Source organism: Heterodontus francisci, chromosome 16 (genome assembly GCF_036365525.1).
Source record: "Heterodontus francisci isolate sHetFra1 chromosome 16, sHetFra1.hap1, whole genome shotgun sequence".
NCBI lineage: Eukaryota > Metazoa > Chordata > Chondrichthyes > Heterodontiformes > Heterodontidae > Heterodontus > Heterodontus francisci.
Genome location: NC_090386.1, coordinates 53245321 through 53260340, shown reverse-complemented (window position 1 = coordinate 53260340; position 15020 = coordinate 53245321). Strand labels below are relative to the sequence as shown.

Sequence of the window (15020 nt, the reverse complement as noted above, 5' to 3'; positions counted from 1 at the left end):
CACTCGCAAAAACAACCCCCGACCATTACCCTCTGCCTCCTGCCACTAAGCCAATTTTGGATCCAGTTTGCCAAATTGCTCTGGATCCCATGGGCTCTTACCTTCTTAACCAATCTCCCTTGCGGGACCTTAACAACGCCTTACTGAAGTCCATGTAGACTACATCAACTGCTTTACCCTCAAATAGAGGGGAGATGAGGAAACATTTTTTCATCCATTTCTCCCATACCAATCTTTGAGTCATGCATTTTACTCTCTAGTCTTATTTACCCTACACCAATTTGCCTGTGACTCAGGTGATAATCCAGAGATTATTACCTTTGAGGATCTGTTTTTTCAATTTAGCCCCTAGCTGCTCATACTCCCTATGCAGAACCTCTTTCCTAGTTCTATCTATGTCATTCGTACCCACATGGACCATGACAACTGGATCCTCCCTCTCTCACTGCAAGTTCCTCTCCAGTCCTGAGCATATGTCTCGAACCTTGGCACCAGGCAGGCAACACAGCCTTCTGGACTCTCTCACTTGGTTGTACAGAACTGTGTCTATCCCCTGACTATACAGTCCCCTGGTGTTGCTGGTGAAGCCCAGAAAATTCTGGGGCAGTGTACAAGGGACAGAGAGACAACAGGACAGATCTCCATGCCGACTTCCTTTACCCTGTGCCTGGGGAATGTTAATTCCCCAAGTGCAGGGCAGAGGAAAATCTGTCCCTCTATCTTGTTTCTCCAGGAAGCACTTTCAATTATTTATTATTTAACACATTGTTAGATCTGTCATGCACCTCCATCCTGGCTGGTTTGTCCTCCTTCCAGGTCAATTGGAATGACAGGAAAAATATTGAGCTTACTGTTTCCAACTCTGCTGCATGGTCACTGCTAGAAGAAGTCTAAGCATGAAACTACAGTCTGATTGGTGTTGAAATGTGACCCCACTTGAAGCTAATTTTTAATGTACAATTTCACATGGATTGTTGAAGGTAGCATCATAATGTTAAAGAATATTTATTTCAATGCCTTTCTCCTATTAAGGAAATGGTTGGATATTTCCAGCACTGAATAGCAGTACTGTCTATCTAATTCCAGCCTAAAGCCTTGAAGCAGGAGGAGATCCCATTATTATGTACTTTGCAAAACCTCATGTTTACCTAAGATGTGTAATTGTCCAGACAGGTACATTAGCCAGATACCTCACTGAACAAGTTTAGGAGAACAGCAACAAAAACTTGCATTTACACAGTGTCTTTAATGTAGTAAAACATCCCAAGGTGCTTCACAAGAGCCTAATCAAATAAAACTTGACATCAAACCACATAAGGAGCTATTAGGACAGATGACCAAAAGCTTCGTCCAGGAGGTAGGTTTTAACAAGCATCTTAAAGCACGAGAGAGAGAGGTAGAGAGATGGAGAAGTTTCAGGGTGGAATTTCAGAGCTTAGGGCCAAGGCATGTGAAGGCATGGTTGCCAATGGTGGAGCAATTAAAATTGGGGATGCGCAAGAGGCCAGAATTGGAAGAGCGCACAGATTTCGGAGGGTTGTGGAGGAGATTACAGGTGGTGGAAGGGGATGGTAGAAGTCTTTTTTTTTAGATATTTTAGAATAGTTCATTTTATCATTTGTTCTTCATTCCAGTGGTACATAGAGGTTAGTCAGGAAGGATCAATAATTTGAGAGACCAGTAACAGCACATTACAAACTTATTGGGTAAATTTTTACTTTAGTATTTATTCAGGAACAATTGAATTTCCTTCATGTTGTTTAGGAGTGGTACAGGACAAGGAGGTCAGTATCAACAAAACTTGAACATGCAGTAGTAGAAATATTGATTAAAAGCAGAGTTGATGAGGAAAGTTTTAAGGAACCTTTTGAAGGTCGCTGGAGAGCGAGTAATGTAGAAGGAGAAAGAGTAAGCTGAAGGGTCTGTTACCGTAGATGGAGTAGAGGATCGCTGAGCACAAGTTAGTATGTAAGATGGAGTTAGGCCATGGAGGAATTTAAACAAGGAGTTTTGAAGGATAAGCAACAGTGCCTAAAGAAAGGAAGCATTAATAATGTAATTGGGTATTCCACAAAGAAAAGGTAATTGTGCAGTTAGGTTTTGCATTGGGTGAGGGTCATAAGTGCTGGAGGCAGGTCTCACAGAGAGTCTCATAAGTGTTGTGGAATAGGATATGAAATCAATGATCAGTAAGGGAAGAGCTGGCAAGAAGAGGCTGAGGCTGCTGATCAGCTAGTCTCAATTATTGAGGTGTAAATATCAGCGAATCATTAAACATGACTTTAAAGGGAAGGATGGAAGGAGTGACAGAAGAGGGTCAGAAGAGATGATTTGTTGTTGAGAAGACAGAGTTTATAATTGTTTGTGGCCTCCAAGTTAATCCTGGAATTCTAGGAAAATTTGGCTGCAGTGAGAGAGGTGTGGTATTTCCTAGGTAGCTCAGCAGATCTGGAATGGTAAACATGGCCGGTTGTGCAGCTGATGTGGACAATTCCTTGACCCACAGGTTTGAGGGTGCAGAGGTGGGAAGTGTACCAGGGGAATGGTGGGTGTATAGATTGTAAGGGTCTTGCTCAATATGAGGTCATTAAGATGGAAGCAAGGATGCATTGGAACAGGTCAACAGCAGCAGTGGTGTTGTGGCAGGTGGAAGGCCAAAGGAGAGGAAATTGGGATTTAGAGGGTTTTTTGAGAGCGTGCTTACGAGTATTTTTCAGAGACAGGCAAGTAATAATGTTGGAAGAAGGCAGGGAGATATAGATTTTGAAGGAAATTAGGAAGTAATTAGAGATGCCCATATTCCATCCTGACTTGCAGATTCCAGCAGCAATGTCCTAACTCAGTATGAAAGCAGCTCATAAATGTTGTTCCCTCAGTCCCAGCACAAACATATATCCTCCTCAATAACGTAAAACACCTTTAGTTCAAGGTATAAAACCTGCTGCTGCTTAGAGGATCTATGGCAGCACTAAAAGAAGCAGGAAGCCTGGGCGACAAGGATAGTAGCCAGATCAAAGAAACAAGTGGCAAAGTTCAGGTTGCTGGACTTGCATGTCCTCCCAATAGATATGGAGCAGGTGAAATTGGCTGTTTGGGGTCAGGGACCAGAGTCTTGCCAAGAATGTGCTAAGTACTCTGGAGGAAAGTGATTATGGCATTGAGTCCCACATCCCCAAGACTCCTCTAGTGCAGAAAAAAGTTTAACAACCTCACTAGACAAACCAAGGTAAGCTACTTACTTCCTTAACCCTTCCTTGATGTCTATTTACATGTATGATACTCCTTCAGTCATACCCTCATGGTGACAGGACAGTCAGAGGTAAAAGTCAGATCTGTCTGTGTAGAGTAGAGGTGCTGCAGAAGTCATCCCCTGGCTCCCGAACCTACAGACTTGGACCTTAGGGTTCTAAAAGGAAAAAAAACGCTTGATTAATCTCACAAGGAGACACCGAGGACTATCTTGGAGGACATGAGACAGAAAGCGGGAGTTATGCCAGAATTCAATGCCATCTTCGGTGACAATATCCTCGAAGGATTTGATACAATGCAGTGACACTTGGAATGAGTGATGATACCACAAACCTCTGCATCCATCTCCCAGCTAGAGAAGCCTCTCGACCAGTCAGTGCATTCAAAATGGATGCTTTTACCACTGCCATTCAAGTCTTAGGGGGACGTTTGGAGAAGACGATGGGAAACAGTTTCTGACAGTCTTGGAGTGATGTCTCTCAGGGTCTGCAGGATCTAACTGATATCAGATTTGCCCTTCTGTTTATCAATGGGCACTCAGATACAGGATCTAGCACAAGTGTTATGACTAGAATTCAACTTCATGGTCCCATGCTTTCTCTCCTGGTGATAGCTAATGTGATCTTTCTGGTCAGTCCTCCTCAGGTGCTCATTTATGTTGGTGGCATGAACAGGATCAGATTGTCCAATCATCTGCAGTGGTGATACAGCCTACTAGAGTTCTCCTGGGACTCAACTACGCTGGAAAAAATCTCAATCCCAAGAAACTTATGACACCACAGCACAACAAAGCACCACTGGTGCCCCATGTCCTCAGATAACGTTTTGGTACACCACTAAATTAAAGTTTAATAACACCACAAAGAGGCACCAGTGGTAAATATGGCAGTAAAAAGGAGTACTTGCTATCAACATATATGAGCACAATAAAGCCACTTTGTGATATGATATCTAGTGCGCCAAAGTATATCTGTTTTTTTGCAGGTGAGCGTAGTTATGGCGGTTAGTTTGCAATGAGAGACAAAATTTCTTGTATAACTCCACATGGAGCTGTTGTTTCCCTAAAGTCTCTTCGAAGACATCATTAAGGGAGCAGTGTAGTTTGTGACCTGTGCCTCTTAGTTGGTCTTCTTCTGTTTAGGTAGTGTCTCTGGCAGGACTATGACGAATGTTATGGTAATGAGGTCCAGCAATTAATATTGGTTGGACCTCCATGTTTCCAGATTTCCCCGGTGCACTGTCTGCTGCAGTGCTTATGCACACCGTACCCACTCCATTTAATATGGGGCCTCTGTCTCTATGTCTTATTAAGCTAATTTGCATTTTATCCTTTCTGATCCTTCTTAAAAATATTTATGTCTTCACCTTTCCAATAGCTGACTTTTCTATCTTCTCTTTTCCATATTGTATTATTTTTTTCTTTGAGTTTCTGTTACTTGTCCTACTCTATTCTTGTTCATTTTTTATTTATTTTATTTTATTTATTTATTTAGAGATACAGCACTGAAACAGGCCCTTCGGCCCACTGAGTCTGTGCCGACCATCAACCACCCATTTATACTAATCCTACACTAATTCCATATTCCTACCACATCCCCACCTGTCCCTATATTTCCCTTCCACCTACCTATACTAGGGGCAATTTATAATGGCCAATTTACCTATCAACCTGCAAGTCTTTGGCATGTGGGAGGAAACCGGAGCACCCAGAGGAAACCTACACAGACACAGGGAGAACTTGCAAACTCCACACAGGCAGTACCCAGAATTGAACCCGGGTCGCTGGAGCTGTGAGGCTGCGGTGCTAACCACTGCGCCACTAACCACTGCGCCACTGTGCCGCCTCAGCTTTCAAAAGGTCAAACTGTTTTTTAAAAACATTTTGTGATAACCTTAGTTACATCTGCATCATATTATTGTCGTCAGCTGCCCTTGATTCGAGGATGATGTCTATTCAGGGTCGCAACTATCTGCCATGGGTCCTCATGTGACTGAACAGGCTGATTCTCGACCCACAGATCTTTGGGCACATGGGCAGGATGTCCCATGATATAGTGGTATCTAGAGATCAGGATTTGCTTCCTTTTCTTTCCTTCTCTGCTGCCGCTCTGCCTCATCATTAAGGCGTTTGGACTTGTAGCATGATGTAGCTTGATGAACAAGTTGTCGCCATTTTGAACGATTGGTAGCAAGATCCTCCCAGACATCAATGTCAATGCTGCCGCACTTCAAGGAGAGCTTCAGAGTGTCTTTGAAGTGTTTTCTTTGTTTTCCCCTGCAACACTGGCCATTTGCGAGTTGAGCAAACACAACCTGGTAGGGAAAACGGTTTTCAGCCATCCAGACGCAGTGTCCAGCCCATTGAAGTTGATTTTGCAGGCGTTTTGCATGAAAGCTTGAGAAGCTGGCTTCAAGAAGGACACTAGCGTTTGTTCGAACTGTCCTCCCATTGAATCAGGAGGATGTGGCGGAGGCATTGCTGCTGAAATTTCTCCAGCGCTCTTGTCGCTGATTCACAGTCCAAGTCTCACTGCAGTACAGGAGTGTGATGATGGCAACTGCTCTGTACACTAGGACGTTTGTTGACTTGCGGAGGTCTTTGTTGTCAAACACTCACTGCCGTAGTTTGTAGAAGGCTGAGCTGGCGCAGCTGATCCGATGTTGGATCTCCTCGTCAATGGGCGGCCTTTTCAGAGAAGCGGCTGCCAAGTTATGGGAATTGCTCAACATATTCCAAAGTCTCTCCTTCAACATGTATGGGAGGTGGAACATTTGACTGACCAGGTGTGGCCAGGTGTTGGCAACATTCAAGGACAGGTTGAGTCTCTAATACGCATAATTGAAGAGATCAAGAGTGGCTTGCAAATCTGGTGTAGAGTGGGCAATGATACTGCAGTCTTTGGCAAACTGTAGATCACGTATGGTAATGGTGGTCAGTTTAGTTTTGGCATAGAGGCAACTGAGGTTAAAGAGTTTTCCATCTAGGCGGTATTTAATACTCACACCAGAGGGCAGCTGATCTTTGATAAGGTGAATAGCGACCATCAGGTAGATGGAAATAGTATGGGGCTATCACACAGCCTTACTTGACCCCAGTCTGGATTTTGAAGGCGTCTGTTTCAGATCTCCCACTCAAGACAGTTGCAGTCATAGCATCATGGAGCAATTGCAGGATTGTGATGAAGTTTCTTGGACATCCAAATCTTTGGAGCACAATCCACAGAGCCTCACGATTTACTGAGTCAAATGCTTTGGTCAGGTCGATAAATGCAATGAAGAGTTCCTGGTGTTGTTCTCAATTTGGTTTGTCTGGCAACAAAGACCATATAAGAGGTTCCTCTGGAAGGCCTAAAGTCATACTGTGTCTCTGGGAGGATTTCCTCAGCCACAGGAAGTAGGCAATTCAGGACAATGCAGGTCAGGATTTTCCCTCTGTGGACAAGATGGAAATATCTCGATAGTTTCCACAGCATGATTTATCTCCCTTCTTAAAGATAGTTATAATTGTCTCATTCCTGAAGTTGGGGGAGAGTTCTTTTCCCTCCCAAATCCATGATGTGAGCAAGTGTCCACCAGCTTTGAAGACCTCAGCTGGAATACCATTGGGGCCGCAGACTTTATTGTTTTCCATCCATTTGATTGCTTGTTGCAGCTCTCCCAACGATGGTGGTTCACCCATGGATTCTATTACCGGTTACAGGGGGATAGCCTGGAGTGTATCAGCTGCCACCGTGGATTCACGGTTGAGGAGTTTTTGAAAATGTTGACGGATGGCATTGTCATTCTTAAGAAGAGAGACACCATCCTGTGAGCGAAGGGGATTCTATAGATGGCCCTAGTGGCTTCAAAAAAGCTTCGCATGTCATGATGGTCAGCATATTGTTGGATCTCTCGGGCTTTCTTCTCCTGCCACTTGTCCTTTATCTTCCGGATTTGTCTTTGTGTGTCAGCCTTGAGCTGTTGGAAAGCTGCCTTCTTGACTTGTGACCTTGGGTTCTTCTGCCAATGAAGGCTGCTTGTTTTTGTTCCAGTAGGTCACAGGAACCAGTGCTGGTGATGACGATGTTCAAACCTAATAGGCTGGACACAGGAATCTGATACAGCTGACTTCATTTGTTCCCACTGTTCTTAAATTGAGTTGCATGTGTGAAGATTTTCTAGATTGGTTGTGAATTCCTATCTTCGGGTGGGCTGCTTTAGGGCTGAGACATTGATCTTCTTCCTCTTGGATTTTCGGGTCTTGCGATGTCTTGGTGCTAAGTGAATGTTTATCACTGATCAATGACCTGTCCAGCAGGCATCAGTTCCCTGCATGGATTGAGTGATATAGACATCACTTAGGTGCCTGTGGTTTGATCTAGGATGTCTCTATGTGGTTTTGTATTTGTCCTTCTGGCAGAAGAGGGTGTTTGTTATAATGAGGCCATGCTGAGTACACTTTGGCAGCAGGAAGACCCCATTTGCATTGGCTTTTCACACTCCGTTTTTCCCAATGGTTCCTCTCTAGACATCAGAGTCATGGCCAACCCTGGCATTAAAGAATAATGATATTTTCTTCTTTTGGGATGGAAGTGAGGACTTCATCAAAGTCAGAATAAAACTTTTCCTTAACATCTTCATTGGAGTCAAGGGTCAGGGCATAAGCACTGATGACAGTGGCATGTTGATTATTGCTAAGCTGTAGGTGAAGAGTCATAAGCCTTTCATTTATACAATTGGGGATTTCTGGCAGTGCATCCAAGATCCTATTCCGGACTGCAAAACCAACTCCATGGATATGAGGGTCGCTGTCAGCCTTTCCTTTCCAATAGAAAGTGTATCCCCTGCTTGTTCCTTCAGCTCCTCCTCTCCAGGAAAGTGGGTCTCACTGAGGGCGGCGATGTCAATTTGGAGTCTTGATAGCTCACATGATACAATTGCAGTTTTCCATTATACCATATAAATTCTTGTACCATACAAATTCCTTCTGATCAGTGCTCAGCTGTCTATCATATACAGCTGCTCTCAAGATGGACCCTTGCTCACAAACTGCTGCTCACTGTATTTAAAATAGATTACAAGAGTGGTCATTTCGCTCTAGTGGCTGTGTGTTGGAGCCGATTCAAAGGGCCTAAATTTGAATTCCTCTCAATGGGCAAAATTTTCCAGTTTGAATCATAGAATTTCACAGAATACAAGGCGATTTGACCCATCCAGGCTTCATTGATTCTCTGAAAGAACTATTCATTTAGTCCCTTTTCACTTTTGGATTTTTCTTCTTCAGATACTTATTCACTAATCCAGAGAGCTACGTTGCCACTGTGAATGAGGACTAGCTCTGAATCCAATGGGAGCATTATAAGGCCCCATCTAGGCTGGGAATGGAGGCAGGCGGGCACTATAAATAGCATTGCTGGCTGGCTTTCTGGTTCCCCAGCTCCATTCCACCCCCTGGCCATTTTCCAACAGGCAGGATGTGTGGCAGGGTGAGCAGCAGGGCTACCCGCCCACAAGTGACAAGTTGCCAATTCAGTGAATTAATGGCCACTTAAGGCCAATTGATGGAGGCCGACTGGAAAATCCCAGTCAGCCTCCAGATCCCCACAGGCAGCGGTGGGATTGTTTAGCTGCCTGGAGGTGGCCTCCTGGTGGCAGACAGTGGGGCCAGCACTCCAGGTAGCATTAGAGATCCTCTCTGCCTGCCTGGAGTCAGCAGCAGCCACAGGTTGTCCTGTGGAGGGGCTCCCTACCTGCCACCCCACCTCCACCCCCCCACCCACCATAGTGCAAAAGACTTAAAGGGGGCGGAATTCTTAAAATGCATACAGGAGAGCTTTTTTGAGCCAGTACGTAAAAAGTCCTACAAGAGAAGGGGTGGTACTGGACCTAATCCTAGGGAATGAAGCTGGACAAGTGGTAGAAGTGTCAGTGGGGGAGCATTTCAGGGATAATGACCACAACTCGGTAAGATTTAAAGTGGTTATGGAAAAGAACAAAGATGGACCAGAAATAAAGGTACTGAATTGGGGGAAGGCCGAGTTCAATATGATAAAACAGAATCTGGCCAAAGTGGACTGGGAGCAGCTACTTGTAGGAAAGTCTACATCACATCAGTGGGAGTCATTCAAAGAGGAAATTGTGAGAGTTCAGAGCCAACATGTACCCGTTAAGGTGAAGGGTAGGACCAACAGGCCCAGGGAACCATGGATGTCAAGGGATATGGAGGATTGGATCAGGAAAAAAAAGGAGGCTTACGGCATATCCCAAGTGCTGAAAACAACGGAGGCACAAGAGGAGTATAGAAAGTGTAGGCTGGCACTTAAAAAAAGTAATTAGGAGAGCGAAGAGGGGACATGAAAAAACACTGGAGGGCAAGATAAAGGAAAATCTTAAGGTGTTTTATAAGTATATTAAGGGCAAGAGGATAACCAGGGAAAGAGTAGGGCCCATTAGGGACCAACGTGGCAATCTTTGTGTGGAGCTGGAGGACATAGGTGAGGTTTTAAATAATTACTTTTCATTGGTGTTCACTATGGAGAAGGACGATGTAGGTGTAGAGATCAGGGAGGGGGATTGTGATATATTTGAACATATTAGCATTGAAAGGGAGGAAGTATCAGCTGTTTTAATGGGCTTAAAAGTAGATAAATCCTCAGGCACAGATGAGATGTATCCCAGGCTGTTATGTGAGGCAAGGGAGGAGATAGCAGGGGCTTTGACTCAAATTTTCAAATCCTCTCTGGCCACAGGAGAGGTACCAGAGGACAGGATGACAGCGAGTGTGGTACCATATTCAAGAAGGGCAGCAGGGATAAACCAGGTAATTACAGGCTGGTGAGTCTAACATCAGTTGTTGGGAAAATATTGGAAAAAATTCTGAGGAACAGGATTAATCTCCACTTGGAGAGGCAGGGATTAATCAGCGATAGTCAGCATGGCTTTGTCAGGGGGAGATCGTGTCTAACTAACTTGATTGAATTTTTCGAGGAGGTGACTAGATGTGTCGATGAGAGTAAAGCAGTTGATGTAGTATACATGGATTTCAGTAAGGCTTTTGAAAGGTCCCGCATGGGAGATTGGTTAAGAAGGTAAGAGCCCATGGGCAATTTGGCAAATTGGATCCAAAATTGGCTTAGTGGCAGGAGGCAGAGGGTAATGGTCGAGGGCTGTTTTTGAGATTGGAAGCCTGTGACCAGTGTTGTACCACTGGGATCGGTGCTGGGACCCTTACTTTTTGTAGTGTACATTAATGATTTAGACGTGAATATAGGAGGTATGATCAGTAAGTTTGTAGATGACACAAAAATTGGTGGTGTTGTAAATAGTAAGGAGGAAATCCTTAGATTACAGGATGATATAGATGGCTGGTAAGATGGGCGGAGCTGTGGCAAATGGAATTTAATCCTGAAAAGTGTGAGGTAATGCATTTTGGGAGGACTAACAAGGCAAGAGAATATACAATGGATGGTCAGACCCTAGGAAGTACAAAAGGTCAGAGGGACCTTGGTGTATTTGTCCATAGATCACTGAAGGCAGCAGCACAGGTAGATCAGGTGGTTAGGAAGGCATATGGGACACTTGCCTTTATTAGCCGAGGCATAGAATATAAGAGCAGGGAGGTTATGATGGAGCTGTATTAAACGCTAGTTAGGCCACAGCTGGAGTACTGTGTACAGTTCTGGGCACCACACTATAGGAAGGATGTGATTGCACTGGAGAGGGTGCAGAGGAGATTCACCAGGATGTTGCCTGGGCTGGAGCATTTCAGCTATGAAGAGAGACTGAAAAGGCTAGGGTCGTTTTCCTTGGAGCAGAGATGGCTGAGGGTGGGGGGGTGGGGGGGGGGACATGATTGAGGTGTACAAGATTATGAGGAGCATTGATAGGTTAGATAGGAAGAAATTTTTTCCCTTCGCGGACAGGTCAAGTACCAGGCAGAATAGATTTAGGGTAAGGGGTAGGAGGTTTAAGGGGGATTTGAGGAAAAATATTTTCACCCGGCGGGTGGTTGGAATCTGGAACACACTGCCTGAAGAGGTGGTGGACACAGGAACCCTCACAATATTTAGATGAGCACTTGAAACACCATAGCATACAAGGCTAGGGCCAGGTGGAGGAATATGGGATTAGAATAGTTGGGTTCTGGATGGCTGGCACAGATATGATGGGCCGAAGGACCTGTTTCTGTGCTGTATAACTCTATGACTCTATAATGGTAGCCAGGCTGCTGAATCTATTTTTTACTTGAACTTTGAAAAAGTTGGAGACAGTACGCCTCCATTTGAAGCACTCTCTCCCTCATTTACCTGCCATGGCGTCCTGCTGCTGTTTTCAAGCTGGAGGGCCTCTAATTGGCCCTGCAGCTTCCAAAGCCCACCCACTGGGCTGGATTTTACCTTAGGCGGACGGGAATTCACCACTGACGTAAAAGTCGGCGGCAAACCCGCTTCCGCCTAGCCTGGGGATCTGTCCCGCATTTTACGGGTCCCCAGGCTTTAATTGTCCCGAGGCGGGACTTCCACCCACTTGAGGGAGAAGGTCCCGCCTTAGTGAGCTGCTGGCCAATCAGGGGGCTGGCAGCTCTTAGTCCCAGCAGCACCAGCGGGAGTGGTGGCCACTGCTGGGACTGCAGCCTAGCCGACCAGATGGATCCAGGAGTGAAGGTAAGTTAGGCATGCCTCACCAGGCAGATCGGTCCTTCCCCGGTGAGGCTTGTCTGGTCATTTGGGGAGAGGGGCGGGGTCTTGGGTCCCAGGGGTGGGTTGAAAGGTGGGGGCGGCCCTCAATCGGGCACCCACTGCCTGACTGCCACGGCCTCCCCCGGCCGGGGAAAGGCCGGCAGCTATCACTGGGCAGCCTTTCACGTCCCCAGCACGCCCGCTTGCCATGGGTAAAATACCCATGGGTGGCAGGCGTGGGCCCTTAAGTGGCTGTTAAGTGGCCACTTAAGGGCCTTGATTGGCCTCAGGTGGGCGGGCCGTTCCCCCCCACCCCCCCACCGCCCAACCGCGGTAAAGTCGACCGTAGGTGGGAGCGGGGGCGGGTAGGCCTCCCGGAGCCTCCCGCTCAATTTTACACCGCCCCCACACCACCAACCGACCCGCTGGGTCGGTGTAAAATTCAGCCTATTGCCCTTAATTGGATGGCGAGACTGCTCTCTGGCCATTAATTGGCCAATGCAGGGAAAATCACAGGTGAGTGACAGTTTCTCACACAGTGCGGGCGCCTGACCCCCCCCCATTTCAGCCTGACATTGGGGTCCAGAAACCCGCAGGAAAATCCTGCCCCAAATCAATGTGAATGAGGACAATTTGGAATTATTTCAAATAGTCAGGATTTTAACACAATTCAGATAATCTGGGTTTAAACTTGCCCTTTGCTTTAGCAAACCAGTGATATACAATCTGACAATTTGTAAGGCGTTGTTTATTGTGTACACACACAATGTTGGCATGTTTGAGATTCGCTTTGGTAGCATTATTTTTATTGTCAAGATTTTGATGTGTCTGACTTTATTGTTAGTTTTCTATAGTGAATTAATGGTTATGCAATCAAGCTGTCTGTTTCTATGATTATGTCTGTGTGTATGGGTGGTGGCCAAGATGCCAGTTACCCTGATTTTGGGGATTATATATAAAACACCACAGGTTCCTTAATTAAATCATCGATGGAAGGATTATTCTGTGTTGAGGGGAATACTTCACACTGAAAGTATTCCCCTTGGCATTCCGTCTCCTTTAATTCTTAACCCACAACCAAGGAATACTAATTAAAAGAGTTGTTAATAAGACAACAACAAGTTCCAGAGATAGTTTCAAGATAGAATACAACAACCCTAGCAGACCTATATTAAGAAGGAAATGCCACATCACTGGGAGAATCATACATCACTGGGAGAGCTGCATGTCATTTTATTATAGTGATTTTAGACACTAGCAATGCAATAATGTTTTTGACTGTAAATTTAGTCGTTATATTGTGTGTTCATATATAGCAATGGAAAACTATGCAAGTTTCCGACAGCTACAATGTCCCTTCGGGGCCTAATTGACTTAACAAACATATACTTACAAAACATTCTCTCAAGGTTATTGAAGCAATGACTCCAAATACAAATGACAATGAAGTCAGGTTACACTTAATTGGGGATAATAAGAAATATCCCAAAGGGATTGTACATGTAGTACTTGCCAGATGTTCCAGGCTGTCTAGAGAAGAATTATTAATATTAAATGTACTAAAAGGCAGCATATGAGGTTACTTTTTAACATGAAAAGCTGAATAGGGACATCAATGCTAGGAAGAAATATACAGTTGGAAATTAAAATAAGCTCCCTTTCTGTTTTCCTTTCCCCTTTTCATCATTCTTTCCTTTTCTCAGCCCCTACCTTCTATTGAAAGGTTGTTATCAACTCTTAGTCCTCGCTTCCAGTTGTCTCTTTTGGGTGTTGGTAGGGGTTGCTCCTCATTATTTTGCTGATACACAATCATATATAACTGGCCAGCCTTTTCCAGATAGTATACACAGTGAAGGTTTGTTGGGAGGTGGGTTGGGGTATTGGGGAAGAAGAACCACTAAACAAGAATTGGGGCCGGTAGGGTAATTCACAGCTATGAACTAGAATAGTTTTGGATGAAACAATATGGTTTCCTTTGTAGGCAGATCAACAACTGGGGCACTTGGATTAGGACTCGGGAGAAAAATGAAGCAAGAAACCTGAAGAGCAATAAAGAAGTACAGAATCAATAGTTAAATTATCATGGCCATTGCTAGTGCATATATAGGTATATAAACTTTTTGATTTTTAAAAAATCAATATTTACTCTAGCTCTGTTCTAGGCACATTCTCAGTGCCAGTGCTGAATATTTGTTGTCCAGAAAAGAATGCATTTCTTTCACAATCAGTGACTGGTCACTTTACGTCAGGATTATAAAGAAAGAAGGTTCAATGCTTTTAGTGAAGGACGCAGGTCTGTGAATTATCAGCACTTGCAAGCATTTCTCAGGGCTTGTATAAGAGCCTGAATCGGTTTATTGATTGTTTTTTCATTATTGTTGGCTACAATACACAGGGGAATAATACTAGTTTCTGTTAGCTGTTTCTCCACGGTGCAGAAGTACATATTACAATCCTACAGCTGAACTCAATTACTATGCATTTGAGTTCTGGTGTCTGTCAAAAAAAAGGGAATAATGGAATGACCAGAGCAGTCACATCTACTTAGAGTTACTGCTTGTGTGGAGGATAACCACTAACATGATTGGCTGGGCTAAGCTGCTCATTTCCATGTTGTCATTTCTATGTAAATGAGAGTTTTAACGTGTTACTATTGACTGAATGCCTATGGGTTTGTGTTCTGTTGATACCTATTAAAAATGCTGATAATTAAAGGAGTTTTTGATAAAATAAACTGAAAAAATCCACTGGTTGGTAACTGAAAGAGATAACGTAAGACAGTCACCAAAGAACAAAAAGACTAGGTAGAATTATTTTTCGTTACACAGTCAGTTGTTAGGACAAGAAACAGTGGTGGAAGCAAAATGCATAATAGTTTTAAAGGGACAGAGGATAAATATTTTTAAAAAATAAAATTTTAGAAGGGTATGCAGAAAGGGCGGGGGAATGGAAGTAAGTGCGGGGGGTGGGGGGGGGGGGAATTTTATGCTCTGCCCCATGCCAGGTTTGGAGACAGGGAGAGCATATAATCAGGAGGGATGGTGGCGGGGGGGCAACCCTGCCACCTTCCCACCTCCACCCAAATTAAGTCCAAGGTGGGAAGGCCTCTGAACG

At 44.5% G+C, this 15020-nt stretch overlaps 1 long non-coding RNA gene across 1 annotated transcript in view; it reads right to left on the bottom strand.

The window, feature by feature from the left end:
* The window catches only part of LOC137378462 (uncharacterized), a 54673-nt gene that overhangs the window by 11155 nt on the left and 28498 nt on the right, over positions 1-15020 (bottom strand). The window contains exon 2 of the long non-coding RNA XR_010976615.1: positions 3240-3406. This is a non-coding gene — a long non-coding RNA (uncharacterized lncRNA). The remainder of the gene's footprint in view (positions 1-3239; positions 3407-15020) is intronic.